This window comes from Ursus arctos, unplaced genomic scaffold (assembly GCF_023065955.2).
Source record: "Ursus arctos isolate Adak ecotype North America unplaced genomic scaffold, UrsArc2.0 scaffold_37, whole genome shotgun sequence".
NCBI lineage: Eukaryota > Metazoa > Chordata > Mammalia > Carnivora > Ursidae > Ursus > Ursus arctos.
In genome coordinates, this window is record NW_026623053.1 from 23,403,983 (window position 1) to 23,423,378 (window position 19,396).

Genomic DNA, 19,396 nt, shown 5'->3' on the forward strand with positions numbered 1-19,396 from the left:
AAAACAAAAGCAGAATCAATGGAGAAAAAAAATCAAGTCTCATTTAGACTTGTTGTGAAAAAAGAAATGAAAACAGATAAATCTCTATATATTAACTGGTTCTATTTTCCTAATATTAAACACAAAAACCATATGGGGAAAAATAGAAATTCAAATAGAAGTAAGATGTAACATATGTCATAAATTGTAAACAAAAAAACTACTTATACGGCATTATGGATAACAAATGGTCCACTGTGTAAATTTCATAATAAAATAGACTAAAGTTGGGGGTCTGGTTAATTTTTCCCTCCTTCTTCTGCTTTGTCTTCTTGGGGATCCTATGTGTAGATGCCAAGCTGCTTCACAGTCAGTGCGTTATTAGCAAGTTGCCCTTGTAGGACTCTCTACTTACTACATCAAGTTCAGCAATGGCTTCATCAAAAGCTGCCTCATTAGTTTAAGGGTCCATCTATAGATAAATGGACAAAGAAAATGTGGTGTATACATGTACACACACATACACACAAACACAGGAATACTATTCAGCCATAAAAAAGGAGGGAAACCCTGCCATTTGTGACACCATGGATAGATCTTAAGGGTATTATGCTAAATAAAACAAGACAGAGAAAGAAAAATACTGTATGATCTCACATATACGTGAAATCTAAAATAACCAAACTCATAGAAATAGAGTCAGATTTGTGGTTGCCAGAGGTAGGGGTGGGGGAGCTTGGGAGAACTGGGTAAAGGTGATCAAATGCTAAAGACTTCCAGTTATAAATAAGTTTTGTGGGTTAATGTCTAACATAATGACTATAATTAATAATATCATTCATTTGAAATTTGTTAAGAGAATGAATCTTAAAAGTTCTCATCACAAGGGAAAAATATTGTAACTATGTGAGATGTTAACTAAACTTATTGTGATAATCATTTTGCAATATATACATATATTAAATCATTCTGTACACCGTATACTTTCACAATATTATATGTTAGTTATATTTCAATTAAACTGGAAAAGAAAGCTATCTTTGCAAAAGAACAGTCTTTGTCCAGGAAGTTCAGAATTGCACACTTAAATACAGAGACATTAAAGCCCAGACCCAATACCACAGGATGATTTGGTTGTATTTCCTTCTCTGATTTAAACAGTTTCTTGGTATGCTTGTTGTGATAGATCCATAGTCTCTTTCTGGTCACCACCAGCAGCAATCTGAGCCAAGTATCAGTAGTAATCTTACATTTTCAAGCAGAAAACTTTGTTCTGTGCTTGTGAAGCAAGTTTTCCAGAGACACAGTACACCACTGCAGACACCTCTGAGATCGTTTTCTGTATTCCCAAGCCATCTGCTGTTTTCCTCAACACCTCACATCATTAGCTCAGTACTTGAGATGAACCTCCAAGATGACCTACGGGCTCCTATGACATTTTTATAAGCAACTGAGAGAGTCCTCTCCTTACTGGATAATACAGTCCTTGCTCAGTTACAGGCTTCATGCAGGCTGCTATGTCAATGTATCACTCAACTTCCTTGGCCAGTTTGGCATTCTGCACCAGCATATTCTTATCCACGACTGGAGGTTCTGTGTCAGAAGTGGCTGGCAGTGGATGGAAAACGGTTTTGCGGTCTCTGAGCCATGGTAGTGGCAAGGCTGAAACCTGGATCTCACTGCTCAGGGATTCTATGTTTATATTTTCAATTTGCGGCAATGTGTATAAGAAAGTACTATGAAAGAAATATTACTTGTATTACTTCCTCATCCCTCAATTCATTACAGCAGCTTCTTTTACTTTGTGAAAGAAAGTTCTAAACTGAGCCTATGAACTTCTGCAGAAATTTCAGCTTAGGAAATAATGAATATTTATCCCATCACCAACCTCTTCAGTAAAGTTTTCTTCAGTCTTTTACAGAGTTTGGGAACAAGTCTTACTATATCCAGGTGCTTGGGTGGTTTTCACCACATTGGGGTCCCTGCATCCTTTTATTTTCTTTTTCTTTTTCTTTTTATTTTTTAGATTTTATTTATTTATTTGACAGAGAGAGACAGCCAGCGAGAGAGGGAACACAAGCAGGAGGAGTGGGAGAGGAAGAAGCAGGCTCCCAGCAGAGAGGCCTGATGTGGGGCCCAATCCCAGAATGCTGGGATCACGCCCTGAGCCGAAGGCAGATGCTTAACGACTGAGCAACCCGGACGCCCCTCCCTGCATCCTTTTAAATCATTATTAGCACAAATATTGTATTTGAAGAGAAAACATCTTCTCCTCCAACTATATTTTCCTTTTAAAACATCCTTGATATTTCCATAGTCACAATCAAGTTGGATATGATACAATAAAAGTTATATATAATCAGCATTGCATATAATTACACCTCTTATTAAATTGACCTAATAAAACAAACATTTCAAAAAATGCATTTTTCCCTCAAAAGTAACATGCAATATGGTTTACTATCCTATTTTAGAGGAAATAATGAAAGTTTAAGTTGCTATTATCAGAATATATAATTTCTATATGATAATTAAGCAATTGTGGCATAAATGGAGATTTATTAACAGAATTTACAATTTTATACATTTAAAATCCACAAAAAAAATTTATAACTTTTTAAATCCATTTACAGTAAAGCTAACTGTATTGAACAATTGAAGTCAGATACACGGAAAGGACAAAAAATTAAAGTCCATTTTTTAGCTATCTAAAGAATTACCATCATAAAACTAAGTCATCATAAACCACAATAATAAGCCTCAAGTAGAACCATTATATTGCATTGGCTGCAGTATTCCAGGTCCTTAGAATAAGTAAAATTACACGCATTTTCATATAAAAAGATACCATACACCCATCCTCTGAGTTATTGTCCAACATGATGATAGATTTATGTTAATCTTTCTATCCTCTTTTGTGTGGTATAACTCTACATTTGTGAAAAAGAGCAAAGGTTAAATGTGTAGACTTCTGGGTAATACTCCCAGCAATCTGTTTCCCAAGATGGATTCAGGCCTTAAAGTATTTTGACTAAACTTCAAACAGGTTTGTTTCAGAGTACTGGCCCCTGACCTCCCTTTTCTTAGAGCATGTACTTTAGAAATTTTTCAACTGTAAAATTTTCTCTGATCTTTGAAATGTAAATCTTCTCCCCACCTCTTTCCCATTTTACTACCCAGGAACTTTTTTCTCAAGGACGTAGAGCCATCCCTTGGAAGTGTGATCATCAAGAAAGACACTGCTCCTATTTCCCTGTCTTAATTGGTAAGTAACAATTAGCAAACATAGATGGTCTAATCACATTGACTACTATTCCCCTTAAAGTCTTCTAATACTTTCTCATTAGCTCACTCTACTGCTTAAAAATCCTCCTACCTTTCATTAAGAGTTCAATCTGTCTACCCTATTATAATAGCCTTGAATAAAGTCTTGCCTATTTAACTCTGTACAGTTCAATCTTTCTTTGACACTGTGTATAGAATTTCTCACCTTATCCCAGAAATTTACTTATTAATAGCCAACTATTAGTAAGGCACTGTCCTAGGCACTATCAGAATGAATGCTCCTCCTTAAAGATTAAATTTGAATGTAAATGTACAGTGTCCTAATCAAAATTATTATCTAAGCAAGTTTGTCTTCAGTGTTTTTTAGGTTCTTTTTTTTATTACCTTCTCTAGTTAAGGGTAGTGTGTTCTTCCCTACCTCCAGGTGCTTCAGGAAAACACATGGAATTGCAAAATAAGAAAAGGTCCAAATCCTCTAGCCAAACTTATACATGAGCAAACCAAGAACAAATAGAACAAACAGAACAAATAGAACAAAACTTCAATTTGATAAAGGACATCTACAAAAATCCTACTGTTAGCATAATACATCATGGCAAAAGACTGCATTTCTTCTATGATCAAGAACAAATCAAGGATGTCTATTATTACTTCTATTCAGCTTGTATTGGAGCTAGTATACAAGTTTATCAGGTTTGCAAGAATAAGAGCAATACATAAAATTAATTGCATTTGATACACTAGCAACAAATATTCATAAATTGGAATAAAAAATGTGCCATTTTAAAAAAATTGTGCCACTTATAGCATACAGTTATTAAATACTTAGAAATAAATCTGACAATGTGTAAAATATTTGCATTAAAACCATAAAATGTTACTGAGAGAAATTAAAGAAAACCTAAATAAATGGAGAGATATACCACGTTCATGCGCCAGAATCTCACTACTGTTGTGATGTCAATTTTCACCAAATTGAGGAATAGATTCAATAAAATCATATTCAAAAGCCTAGCAGGAGATTTGTTTTTAGTAGTTACTAACAAGCCAATTCTAAAATTCAGATGGGAAATCTATAGAACTAAATGTAGCCAAAAATTTAAAGATCCTTAACAAAGAAAAATCATTGGTTGTGGCTTTGTCCTGTTCTCTCATTTGGGACATATTCCTCTGTCTCCTTATTTTGTCTGACTCTCTGTGTTTGTTTCTACGTATTAGAAAAGTCAGCTACATCTCCTGATTTTGAAAGTAGTGGCCTTATGAATAAGAGGTTCTGTGGTACCCTGTAGCACAATGCCCTCTGTTCACTAGAACCAGGCACTGGGAGAACCTAAATAGATAGCTGCAACCTTGCAGTTGCAGATGGACTGGGGGCATGCATCTGGTCTGATCGCCAGCCTGCCCACCAACAAAAGCCTCTCAGAGTGCAACACAGGGAGAGCACTGTACAGTTCAGTGCAACTGCAGCCCTGGCAGATAGGCTGAGGGCAGGTATCTGGTATGACTGCTAACATGGCCCAATCACAAGCTGGAAGCAGCCCCAGAATGGTCCCTTAAGAGCACAGGGACCAAACCCTGCTCAGTGTGCCCACAACAGGAAAAGGGCGCTGTTGCAGCTGATGGACTGAAGGCAAACAAGGCTCAGCCACAACAGTAGGGCACACACAATCCACAAAGGAGACACTCCTAAAGTGCCTGGTATCATTAATCTGTTCTATTTTTTTATGTCTCTATTTCATTTATTTGTGCTCTAATCTTTATTATTATCTTCCTTCTACTGGCTTTGGGCTTTATCTGTTCTTCCTTTTCTAGTTCCTTTAGGTGTAAGATAATGTTCTTTAAGATTTTTCTTGCTTCTTGAGGTAGGACTGCATCGCTAAAATCTTCCCTCTTAGAAGAGCTTTGAGGCTTCCCACAGATTTTGAAATGCTGTGTTTTCATTTTCATTTGTCTCCACGTATTCTTTGATTTCCTCTTTGATTTTTTGGTTGACCCATTTATTTTTTGTTGCATATTATTTAACCTCTATATCTTTGTGTTCTTTCCAGATTTTGTGTGTGTGTGTGTGTGTGTGTGTGTGTATGATTGAGTTCTAGTTTCATAGTGTCATGGTCAGAAAAGATGCATGGTATGACTTTCATATTTTTGAATTTATTGAGACTTGGTTTTTTTTGGCCTAATATGTGGTCTGTTCTGGAGAATGTTCCATGTGCATTTTTTAAAAATATGCATTCCACTGTTTTTTGGATAGGATATTCTGAATATCTGTTAGGTCCATCTGGTTCAACATATCATTTAAAGCTACTGTTTCCTTGTTGATTTTCTGTCTGGATGATATATCCACTGCTGTAAGCAGGGTGGTAAAGTCCTCTACTATTATTATTAACTGTCAATTTCTTCCTATATGTCTATTAATAGTTCCTTGATCTATTATAGCCTGAGGCAATAAAGATCAGTGCACTTTCTCTCTGCTCTTGGTTTTCCTTTCGCACTGCTGGAATCAACTCCAAGATAACAAAGTTGCAAGAGAGATGAGTTCTAGGGCCTTGTACTACTACCTAGAGGAGAGCTATGCAGGACAGCAGACTGAACTACAAGGTACTGTTGCCTTAGCAGGAAGTAAACGTTTGTTGTTAAAAGCCACTGAGATAGAGTTTAAACTGTTTCCCCTGAACATAGCTAAAGCTACCCTAAAATAAAAATTTGAAACTCACTAAAATTAAATAATCTCTGCTATTGAAATAATTATAATTCAAATAACTATAATTTGAGGTATAATTTTTTTAATTTTTCAGTCATACTTGAGATTCAATAACTGTTTGACTCAATGTCATAGCTTAAAACTTGTTCAAATTAATTTTTAAGAGCTATATGATTACATTTATCTTTTTAATTAGAAATAAAAGCAAAAAGCAAAATTGCAATGGAATAATAATTGCTGAAAGGTCTCTGCAGGGAAAACATTTTCTAAAGGGAAAATTTATTACTTTGGGTGATGCTATTTCATGACCCTTCCTTCACTATTGCCTCCATATTATCATAAATATTAAGAACACTGACTAAGCTTCTTCCTATTTTATACTCCTATATGCAGGTTTGCCCTCTCCACTGTATTTTAACAACTGCCCAGGGAAGTATATTCTCCAGCAGTAGTAACACCTGGACTGAGTCTTTATCTCAAGAATGTCCTCTCTTTTTGAATGCAAAAACAGACTTCTAATTTTTTCAGGTGATGAGCAGATGCCCACCTTCTCAAGGTCTGTTTTGGGTATACCTTTCAGCCAATTTTGACAATACTTCACAGTCTAAATTTGTAAGATTATAGAACTTCAAAATATTAAGCCAAATCAAAAGGCAAAAGTTAAAGAAGCATCTAAACAATGATACACAGTTTCACTTCTAAGGTTTTTCTTACATGGATTGATCTAATTTAATTTAAGGAAAATATAATGGTATATAAGTGATCTTAATTTAAAGTATTTATTCAGAGTAACTTAAATTAGTTTCTAGATGCAATTTTATTAATACTGTACTTAGGTAATCTTTTTTATTTAACTGAGGTACAATTTTATATTTCCAAATGTGTCTGACAAGAAATACAAAATTCACAAGCTCTTTCTTCAAAGACTGTGAAGCTATGAGCAATATTACTAAATTTTCATTTCTGATGAAAAGTAAGTGGGATGACATCGTACCTGTCCCTTGATCAATCTAAATAGTTTCTCTTCCTCAATAAAATGAGAGGGGTAGATCAAGAAAAACTTTCTCGGCAACAGAATCCACATCTAGCAATAATTAAATTATTTTCTCTCTGGGTTCAAATGGGAAACAACAGAGACTAAAACAAAGCTAACCACCTCGTTACCTAATTAAGTCTGGGAACTACAAGGCAATGTATTGATAATAATAGTAAATACACACACACACACACCTGCACACACCTACACCATGCCCTGCAGGTGTCAAAGGTAGCATATACTATGTTTACCTTCTGCTCATTTCCTTATTTTTCATTTGTATGAATTTTTATGTTTTTATGTTTTAATTTATATACAATAAGTTTTCTCTTTTTTGGTGTAGAAGTCTGAGTTTTGATTAATGCATAAGTTCTTGTGACAACCACCATGGATACAGAACAGTTCCATCAGGCAAAGAAAATTTCCCCATGTTGCCCCTTTGTGATCAACCCCTCATATACTCCCAATCCCTGAACCTATTATCTACTGATTTTTTTCTCTGTGCTTATAGTTTTGTTTTTCCACAATGTTATATACAGAGAGAATCATACAATAGCTTTTTGTGTCTGACTTCTTCCATTTGGCATAATTCATTTGAGATTCATCCATGTTATTGGTTTGTATCAACAGTCCTTTCCTTTTTATAGCAGAGTATTATTTTATTGAATGGATAGGTCTTGGTTGGTTTATCCATTCACATGGTGGAGGATATCAGTTGTTTCCAGTTTGGGGCAATTATGAAGAAAGCTGCTGTAAATATTCACTATAGATTTTTATGTACACATAAACTTTTGTTTCTCTTGGGCAAACACCCAGGAGTGGAACTGATGGATCATATGGTACAAATATATTTAACTTTATCATAAACTGCCTGATTGTATCATAAACTCCCATCAGCAATGAATGAGTTACAACTGTTCCACATCCTCACCAGGAATTGCTATTGTCAGTTTTTCGTTCTGTTTTGTTTTATTTTGATCATTCTAATATGTGTGTAATGGTACCCAACTATGATTTTAATTTTCATTTCCCCAATGACAAATTATGTTGAGTATCTTTTCAAATGCTCATTTGCCATCATTATATCTTCTTTGGTGAAGGTCTATTCAAATATTTTGCCCACTTTTGAATTGGATGGTGTTTTGTTTTGTTTTGTTTTAGTTTTGAGTGTTTTTTCACAGTATTCTGTGACTACTTCTGAATTGTAAATTACAACAAACATTAAATATCCATCCAGGATGTTATCAATAAACTGTTATACATAGGTTAGGTGGCTTGCTCAGAATACTGTAACAAATCTGTTGTAGCAATAAATAAAATCTATGTTTTATCTAAGGATGCTTTTTTCTACCTTATCTCCTTCTGAGGGGAACATAAATTGATATACCTGCCAAAACTTGAAAATGTACACACCCTCTGACCTAGTAATGCCTTTTCTTAAATAATTTGGCACAGCTATATATAAAGAACTAAGTATAGGGACATGCCTCCCAACACTGATAACAAATGCTACAAATTGGAAACAACCTGAAATTTCAAAAATGGTGGATTGGGTAAATTATTTACGGTACAGGCATACCAAGGAATGCCATGGATCTATTAAACATAGTGTATCTGAACTGAACTTATTGACTTGGGGTGACATTCCGATTGATGTTCTAAACTTAATTTGATAATAGGTATTAGCAAAATTGTATGTACAGTTTTATCCATTTTTAAAATAAAAATTATATGTGAATCTATTCATGCAGTAAATATTTACTAAGTGTCTTCCATTTGCCAGAAACTATGCTATGCACAGGGAATACAGAGATAAGCAACTGTGTTCTCAGGAAAAAAAAAAAAAAAAACATAAAAGTGCATTAGACCTTATGGATAGAAAATAAAGTGGCAATTTGAGGGATAAAAAGAAAATCATTATCATGCAAAATATGGCTCTGAAAGTTCCAAATAAATCAATTTACATTCATCCTCAGAGGTACCTGGATAGCAAGGTAAATGAAGGACAAATTATACTTAGTGATTGAATGTGTGTGTGGAGGAGGGAGCAGCTGGTTTGGGCACCACGCACAAAGACAAGGGTTCAAATCCTAGTTATGTCAGTTTCCGCCTATGCAAATTGGAGCAAAATACTTAACCTCATCTATAAAACGAAGATATTACAATTACTGTGTGAATTAACAAACTATTCCAAATAAGGCAGCATGATGGCTCTCGTATCATAGGTACAAAATAAATGTTGGCCATTATCATTATTATTACCCTTATCCATGTGAATAAAAAGCAGTGATTTTCAGCCAGGCATACCAATAGAAGTTATAGAAAAGTTAGTAAGAACTAAATAGCAATAGCAATACTTTTTGTTTGCATCTAAAGTGGATTTTGACTTCTAGACATTTAATTTTAAAAATGTATGTTTCTTTACATTATTTATCATTAATTAAAAGTAAATATTTTGTGGGGATAGTGGATGCGGAAAGATCATTTGAGATATTACTCATTAATATTATTAATGAATAGAATGAGGCAAAATTTAGCTATTAAAGAAATACGCTTGAATACTGGAATAGTAATATTGGCATCCCTGAAATAAAATATTTGGCTTGCAAATAATAGGAAGGTTGCAAAGTGCTTTGAAATTCTATGAAATCTAACAGCTATAATTAAGGGGTCAGTAATGACCACAATTGCATACGGATAATACAAGAAAATGAGTCACTCACCCTAATCCTTAATGATACCGGAAAGAAAAGGTTATGCATTGGTGAATTTGTTAGCATTTTCATCACATTTCAAATCTGTTCATGAAAGATAAGTGCAGCTGCTACGGAGAGAATTAAAAGATAAGAGCAGTCTTGGGCTCTATAAAACTTAAGATAAAGATGTTATCTCTGAGGTCTCCACTCAGTGCATATGTACTAAGCCTCTGCAATTAGCACTGGCAGTTGATTTCACGGAAATGAGCTATTGAAAGGATGCAGTATCATGTAAGGGAATGCTTTAGACAGGATAAGACAGAAAATAATAAAGAAAGCAAGGGGGAATACTAACAGGGATTTGTAGGACAAGCTTTCATTGCAAACTGGTCACCTAAGAGTGGTTTTTGAACTGCTCATTATGTTGCCATTTGCTAAACTCTTTCGACTTGGAAAAGATAAATATCCACAAGACAAAGAAATTCTTCAAATATCTCACTGAAATTATTGGATTATGTGACATAAGACAACTATAAAAATGTTTTTATTATTTCCCCTTTTTACACTTCTTTAGCTATATTTTCAGGTCAGAAGGAAAAGGAGAATAGTTAATGCCACACCAGACAGACAGTTTTAAGGATCTGTCGCCTGTGTTCTTCCAATCCCACTCTCTGTCTCTATAATTCAGGAAGAAACAAGGCTACCTGTTTCACTCCAACAACTTGATAGCTCTCCTCATTGAGCTAATAGATTGTAAAGTCAGTCTTCAGTATATTAGACAAAGAATACAGTTGTAGATCTTGTTTCTGAGATTCTTAATAACTAAACATGAATTGGCTATCCCCAAAGACATTTCTCCTTCTAAATCTCTTTGCATTTAGTTTCTGCAAACAAAGTGAAATTTTCAAGGCTATTTAACTATTAATTGCAAATCCCTTTAAGACAGAGGCTATTTATCTTTTTCTATCCTCTGCACCAAACAGTGGCCACCCAGTCAGTACTCAATACAAGTGCAAGGAACGGGACAAGAAGAGGGAGGAAAGGGAAAGGAAGAATTCCTGCTGTGAAAGAACTGGCTAGAGCACTGGCCTGAACGCCAAACCCGTTTATGCTCAAGGAATTTGAAAAGCTAAATTGAATTTTCTGCTTTAACATAGCCATGAATATGAATTTATTTTAAATTATATAAAGCTTATCCTAGCTGAGCCAATGTGTAGTTTCAGGAAACACTTAGTACTACGGTTTCAGCCTCTGTCCTTCCTCCATTATTCCTAACAATGTTATTTACTGAAATTAACATTATTTCTCTTTTTGAAAAAATAAAATTATTCTCAAACCTTAATGAAACAAATGGAACAAAACTGAAAATTTTCAATAATTTCAGAATGAATATCATTCTGAATATCAATATCAAAAAATTAATAATTTAATTGTAAAATGGTAGAATATTTTGCCCATTGTTAAACCTTAGCTAATTGGATGGTATCAGCCTAGCTACAACTCCCAATAAACTTCACTCTAACCTTCCTTTGCTCACTTAATTCTGTTTGTAAAAAGTATACAATAAACAAATACATATCTTTCTATATCGCTCAGATAATTTACTACAGAAACATATGTATAGGTTTTTAAAGTACTTTGATATATACTGCTACATGATAAAAGTCTATAAATATGAAAGGATCACTGAAATATTGTTATAGTTCTTTCACTAGTCAAATGCATGGACTTCATAACAGCAAACTAATCCCGCTATAAAATCACATTAAATATTGCCTATAATTATTTACCACACAAATTCAGTTTTACCTAATCCATAGGTGTTATCTGCCTTCTGTATAACTATAAACTAAACACTCAGTAGTTTCAATGTTATCTTATTTTTCATGAATTTAGAATGTTTTACTGAGACAGCATCAACTACAAAATAAAATAATCTATAAAAATTACACAGTACACAGTTGATCTCAGGTAAGAATGTTAGTCCTCAGAAAATCTGTTAACAGATTTATTTATTTTTCTCTACTCTTGATTTAGGTTAATGATAGTCTGATTTCTAAATTTAGCATCCCAGAAATAGCTTTTATTGAAATTTAAATAGTACTTTAAAAATTAAAAATATTTGAAACTTTCATCCATAGCCTATATTTTTAGTACAACTAAATTAATAAAAAGACCTATGAGTCTTTTTATTAATAAATAAATTAAATTAATAAATAAAAATACTTGTTTGCCTTTTCTTCTCCTATATCTCCTAACCCTGATCCTTTCATTACTGCAATGGCTAGTGAGAGAGAAGGAAGGAAGAGTTTTTCTTCTGAGTTTTCCTGCTTATATCTATTACCCCTGAGGTAAAAGCACTCAAGAATCCAAACTTAAAAGAAATAATCTAATTTTCCCACTTTACTTAAAGCCGGCTCTTTACTTCATTGCCTTCAAGCCTATTATACAATACATATTTGATTGCAAACTTCTGTTATCTCATATAAGTAAGTAGAAACAGAATCCTAGATTTAAGTTGAAATCTAAAGTGGTTATTTTCTTTCCTACTACTTTTTGCTTACTATTGTTTTCTAGATAAACATGTGGGTAGACAGATTGGGAATATACATAAGATTATGGTTTATATTCATATTTTTATTAATCTCTTATTTATGATCTGTATTTTAAAGTCTAGACAGAGTCTAGTACTTTGTATTTCACCAGATCTGCCCAAAGAAGAACACTGCACCTTGATTTTCTCAACTGCCTGCTCTCCCTATGTAGCCAAAGGGAAACCTTCTACTGGCCACTTCCTGCAGGGGCTATGAACCTTCCTTCTGACCATATGCAAAACAAGTCACCTGTTGGTTTTTTTGTTTTTTTGTTGTGTTTTTTTTTTTTTTTTTTTTTTTGGTCCAAGAACAGGTTATTTAACCTGAGCAAAAAGTTGGTGTTATTTTATTGAATCTGGCAGTATATTATGTCACCTTGGGAACTTGGGAGTCCTCTCTGAGACCACTGACTAAATTAAGGGCAAGAAATCTACCACTTTAGTTTTAAATCTCTTTCTTCTAGTTCCCAAGCATATGTAAAATGGATATTCAAAATCTGATATTTGGTGGGAGGGGTAGATTCATTAAAACTGAAAATTATTGATTTTCTATATCTTGTGAGATCTAGGCAACAAAAATGGGGGTCTACGAAACGACAGCATGAAAGAGTCACTTCAAAATTTTCTTCCACTTAGGAAAGCTTCCAAATACATTTTATAAGGCCAGCATTACCCTGATAACAGAACCAGTCAAAGACAATGCAAAAGAAAGAAAACTACAGGCCAAGATCCTTGATGGACATAGATGCAAAAATCCTCAAAAATGTTAGCAAACCACATATAGCAATACATTAAAAAGATCATTCACCACAATCAGGTGGGATTTATTTCTGGGATGCAATGATGGTTCAATATCTGCAAATCAATGTCATATACAACATCAACAAAATGAAGAATAAAATCATATGATTATTTCAACAGATGCAGAAAAAGCATTTAACAAGATTAAACATCCATTCATGATAGAAACTTTCACAAAATGGGGGTAGAGGGAACATAATTCAACATAATAAAGGCATTATATGAAAAACCCATAGCCAACATCATTCTCAATGGTGAAAAACTGAGGGCTTTCCCTCTAAGATCAGAAACAAGACAAAGACATCTACTCTTGCTACTTTTATTTAACATAGTACTAGAAGTCTTAGGCACAATAATCAGACAAGAAAAAAAAATGAGGCATCCATATTGGTAAAGAAGAAATTAAACTATCACTATTTGCGACAACAGGATACTTTACATAAATAATCCTAAAGATTCCACCATAAAACTATTAGAATAAATGAATTTAGTAAAGTGACAGGATATAAAATTAATACCCATAAATCAGTAGTGTTATGATACACTAACGATGAAGTCACAGAAACAAAAAATTAAAAAATACCACCATTTACAACTGCACCAAAAAAAATAAAATACCTAGGAATAAACTTAACCAAAGAATTGAAAGACATGTACTCTAGAAACTGTAAAACACTCATGAAAGAAATTGAAAATGACACAAATAGAAAGATAACCCATGCTCATGGATTGAAAGAATTAGTATTGTCAAACGTCCATGTCCATGCCCATGATACCCAAAGCAAACTATAGGATTCAGTGCAATCCCTACCAAAATACCAACAGCAGGGGGCGCCTGGGTGGCACAGCGGTTAAGCATCTGCCTTCAGCTCAGGGCTTGATCCCGGCGTTATGGGATCGAGCCCCACATAAGGCTCCTCCACTATGAACCTGCTTCTTCCTCTCCCACTCCCCCTGCTTGTGTTCCCTCTCTCGCTGGCTGTCTCTATCTCTGTCAAATAAATAAAATCTTAAAAAAAAAAAATACCAACAGCATTCTTTGCAAAACTACAATAATCCTAAAATTTGTATGGAAACACAAAAGAACATGAATAGCCAAAGCAATCCTGAGGGAGAACTAAAAAGCTGGAGGTATCACAATTCCAGATTTCAAGATATACTACAAAGCTGTATTAATCAAAACACTATGGTACTGGCACAAAAATAAACATATACATCAATGGAACAAGATAGAGACTCCAGAAATACTCACATATATATGGTCAATTAATCTATGGCAAAGGAGGCAAAAATATACAATAGGGAAAAGATAGTCTTTTCAACAAATGGTGCTGGGAAACAAGACTACTACATGCAAAAGAAGGAAAATGGACTACTTTCTTACATCATACACAAAAATAAACTCAAAATGGATTAAAGACCTGAAACCACAAAAATCTTGGAAGAGAACACAGGCAGTAATTTGCCTGACATCTGTAGTGACAACATTCTTCTCTTGGGTGGTCCCTCAGCATGTACTCCAAAACCTCTAGGGCTATAAAAGCAGGTCTTAAGGGAGGTGGGGTTGCAGAGATCTACTCATCTTGAGGCCACCCAAGATACATCTCTGCCTGTAAGTCCCCATAATGAACCATTTCTTATCAAGCTGGACTTGTCTGCCTTTTTCTTTGGTCTTAAGGCTCCTTCGGCCATTGGAGGTCCTTTTGCATATACCTCCCTTTCACAGAACATCTGGATTGCTTTTTATTTACTTAAGAATGTGATAAAATTCTTCCTTTCTCTAAATATAAAAAGGACTATTTAAATGAAAAGTCTAAAAAGGAAAAATCATTTTCTCCAAAAATTCCATTACTCTATTATTATTTCGAGTTTTTACTGAGTTCATGCAGAGCCCTGCTGTGTTTTTATAAAGAGAGCCATCAATCCAGTGTTTTTCTCCCTAGAATGATGATACGAGACCATATGCTCTCTAAATTGTTAATTCAGAATAGTCCTTGATTCTGGGTTTCTGCATAGCTGGTGGTTATCACAGAGACAAAAATGTCTGAATTCTTAACTGAATATTTTAGTTTTCAAATGTCAAAATTTGCCATCATGCAATTAGCTCAAATACATGAGTAAACAGAATAAAAGTGAAGGTTTGAAGGCAATAGCCTTTGTATGGTTGTTTCCTGGGACAACTGACATTTTACCAAAGGGAAAGGATCATCATTTTTGGATTCAGAAGACCTGGGTTAGAGTATGATTCTCACACTGGCAATGTAAACTCAGGCAAGACAGAGCGATTACTAAAGCCTATTTTACTAAAAAACACAGAGACTCATTGAGATTAAAGGATTTAATGACTCTTTTCCTAATTGACAATTTCAAATAAAATAATTATGTTACCTGTAATATGATCTGTAGTATTAACATAAATATTGTCTTGTTATTTTATCATTACATTATTTATTATTACATTAACTGTGATTATATTTCTTAATATAATGTTACCCAGAATATTAATGTAAATCTAAGGTATTATCATTACTTAATTAGTACCTCTACTAGGGTAAAGTCAGAGCAATAGACCTCTGATTGGTGAATCAAACATAAATAAAATTCTTAGTCCTGACCACATGCAAGGCTCCAGGAGATGGTACAGAGGAGACCCTCAATCTCCCCTCATTACAAAAGAATCATAAATGTCTCCAAAGAAATGTCCTGGAGTTGCTAGGAACTGATTCATATTCAAGTAAGTTTGAGAAGAATAATTAGTGCAAATTTACTATTACATCAAAATTTCTTTTAACTAAGTTCATGAAGATGTGAAGGCAATATTTAAGTAGAAATGATTTTAAACGTATTCTCAAATATACCTTTCAACACAAATATTTTCTCCTCCCCAGATTCCTGCACTTTATTATCTTTTTCCTGGTATATGAACTACCTGTAAACCCCCTCAGGAAAACCTAGTTTAAAAATTTCACTTCCTAGAAATAACAAACAAACAAAAAAAAAGAAATCAGCAGCTGTTCAAATGTCCTGAATTAATTTCTCAAAACTATTCGTTTGGTAAGAAACTTAAATCTTATCACAATATTCCCCCAAACATTATATTTCCTGCAGTGAATAATATACATAGGACATTCCAGTGCACACAGTAAAAGGAAAAAAGGAAAAAAAAACATCTTATTGATATGGAAGATGTATATTTTGGTAGTAGCATCACATGAGTTCCTATGAGCAATGAACATCTGCTTCCTTTCATTACGATTGTCTTTTACAATTGGAAATGGCCATATGACAGTATTGACATATATTAGAAATGTAATTGTTCAAGAAAAATTCTGCAGTACTTCCTATAAAAGTATAGTCAAGAAATAATTTTTAAAATGATGTATGAAAAGTATAAATAGATATTAGGGACCAAGATTCAAATGTATGCCATATACGTGATTTCTTATTATCTTGATGGCTTAATTAGAAAACAAATAATTAGTGAAATAATTTTAACTTTAAGGGGATGTAAAAATAGCTAAGCTTATTCATTCACAAAACATAAATCTAATTAATACAAGTGAGATTTTTACAATGTGTTTGCTGCAAGATTACCAAAGTTATGTCTTCTATTTCTGAATCAAATTTGGGCTTAACTTAAGGTACTTACTTGATAACCCTGCTTTTTAAGATCTGGCACAATTTACCTAAAGTAATTTTATAGTTTTCACTATCAAGTTGTTTGAGGAGATTTATTTACTTTATTGTAGAGCATTTTGGCAATCTCACAGAGTAGATGATATAAATTATTCCTTTTTTTTATTCTAATGGAGTATGTTAAAACCCAATCTTCCCATATTTTTCAGTCTGTACCTCACATTATAATTGATCCAGAGTAGTCACTAGTCACCTAACACCAGCCATGTGTCATCGTCTCTGTGCCTTGTTTCATGTGACTTCTCTTTGTCTGCACTGCTCCTGAAGCCATTTCTGACCACTAAAATTCTTCTATCCTCCAATGCCATCACAAGAATCCCTTTGAGATGCAGCCTTCCTCGGTTTCTTCCCCTCCTCAGTCTTAATAAAATATAATTACTGTCTCCTTGGAACTGTCATATCACTCTGAACCTTCCTAAGACATTTTTATATTCATATGTCCCTGTTGTGCTATGGTTAACTGTGCATTTTCCTTATATCTATTCCCCATTATATTCATTATGGATCCACTCTTATATTCAACATGTACAACATTTAATGAGCATCTTCTATGTATAGTCTGTGTGCCATGATCTAGCTCAATAAAGATGAAGGTGACATTATCCCATCCTCATGAAATTTACCTTGAAGGCATGACCCGTTCATTTTCTTTACCCTGCATGTCTTTCAAAGTATTTTGCATATCTTAGTCATATGACAGATATTTCTATAATTGAATTAATTCATTATAAATTGAGTGTCAACAGCATACAAAAGATTAAAAAAATAGTTGATAATTTGGTATGTTGTGTAAGACCCTTAATACCTGATGTAAAGTCAATGCCTCCCTCTAAAAATTAATATGGTAAAAGTAATTACTTTTTTCCTTAACTTTGGGGATGCTACCTAATATGGAGAAAAATTGAATGTCACGCAGGCTAATTTAAAAAATAATTTTTTTACAGGACTGTCCTATCCTAGAGGCAAGATCAAACTTAATTAACATCATTAGAGATTCCTTAAACACATTAAATTTTATAAAGCACCCTCTGGGTCACATTATATGTTGCTGTATATAACAGAAGGGGGATAAACTAAATTCAAGTCTCATCACAGTAGCTCCAGCAATTAAAATTGTTTTCAAATAATTTACAGATACATGTGCTGCATAAAGTTATTTTTCCACGCATAAGCACACAGCATTGAAGTTGTAATACTGACAGATTATCTGGCAAATTTAAATTAGAGAATAATTTCAACTGTTCATGTGTATTCCCTCCTTCCATAATTTGCATATAATCATATACATAGGATTTATTCCAGAAAGTCCCCTTAAAAGACCAATTTTTTACTTTACTTTGGATTATCTACTTTGTGCAAGAAAAAGAAATTATGAATACCAATAGCTAAGTGCTTCTGAAAAATTACTTCACATTTGTGATGAGAGATAATTTTGCATTTTGCAAGTATACAAGGCCACAATTTCCAGACTAAACAGAAAGATAAAATAACCACAAACTCCCTCACCTATTAAGCAAAGTATTTTTCACTTCATTAATTAAAAAAATAGGTCATGTGTCAAAAATACACACACACACACACACACACACACACATACACACTCACACACGTTCCACTATCAAACCATTGAGAAATTTTAAAACAAAGTTCTTTACATTCCCTGATGGAGTTTATAAAGAGATCTTTTCACCCCATAATTTGAATGTACTCTCAAACATTGGGATCTTTACTCAGACTTCCACTATATTTACATCTGTTCATCACAGGAATCTACTCTAAGTATCTTCCTGAGCACCACTTTGTTACAGATAAAGTGATAGCCAAAATCCATTGTTTTGAACTAACACCTGCAAATAAATGAGAAGATGGTGAAATGACTGCACTTATTTATTGAAAAGTTATTTCTTTCTAGAATCACAAAGGTTTCTAAAACTTTAAGTGAAAACTTGGAGAACATAAATTCTGCTACCCATTAAACACAAGCAAAGAATCATTAGGAAAATGTTATTTTCCTTATTTTCTGTGAAAATGATTGTGCTAAAAAGCATATCCAGGGGTGTCTTGTAGACAACAGATTAGATGTGTGTGTGTGTGTGTGTGTGTGTGTGTGTGTATGTGTATGTATGTGTGTGTGTGTGTGTTTAGACATGTAAATACATGCACACTACAGATACGGCATATGGCAACTTAAAAATCTTTTCCTGTTACTGAATAGTTCTTAGGTTGCACTATTTTGCCCTAAAGTGGTTCTTCTGATAGTGTTATTGATCTTGGGGTAAAGTTCTGAATTAGGATCAGTACGTACACTTTGTAAACGCCCAGAGACTAGATATTTTAGGATTTTCAGGCTGCTTATGGTCTCTACTGTATATTCTTCATTTTCCTAAAAACCCTTTTAAAAAGTGAAAACCATTCTGAGCTCCTCTGCAATTCAAAAACAGGACACAAAACGATTGTGTCCTACAGGGCATAGTGTGCTGACTCCTGCTTTGAATTATCAATAGCCAGTAAAGCATGTTGCAAGTTAAATAGTAGGCTTCAGTAAATGTTTACCAAATACAAAACCTCTATTCTTACGATTTTGTGGGTTTTTTAATTATAATAATTTT

At 33.8% G+C, this 19,396-nt stretch overlaps 1 pseudogene; it reads right to left on the reverse strand.

Annotated features, from left to right (window-relative positions):
* Positions 1–278: 278 nt before the first annotated feature.
* LOC113266068 (14-3-3 protein zeta/delta-like) lies at positions 279–17,095 on the reverse strand (annotated as a pseudogene).
* Positions 17,096–19,396: the final 2,301 nt, after the last annotated feature.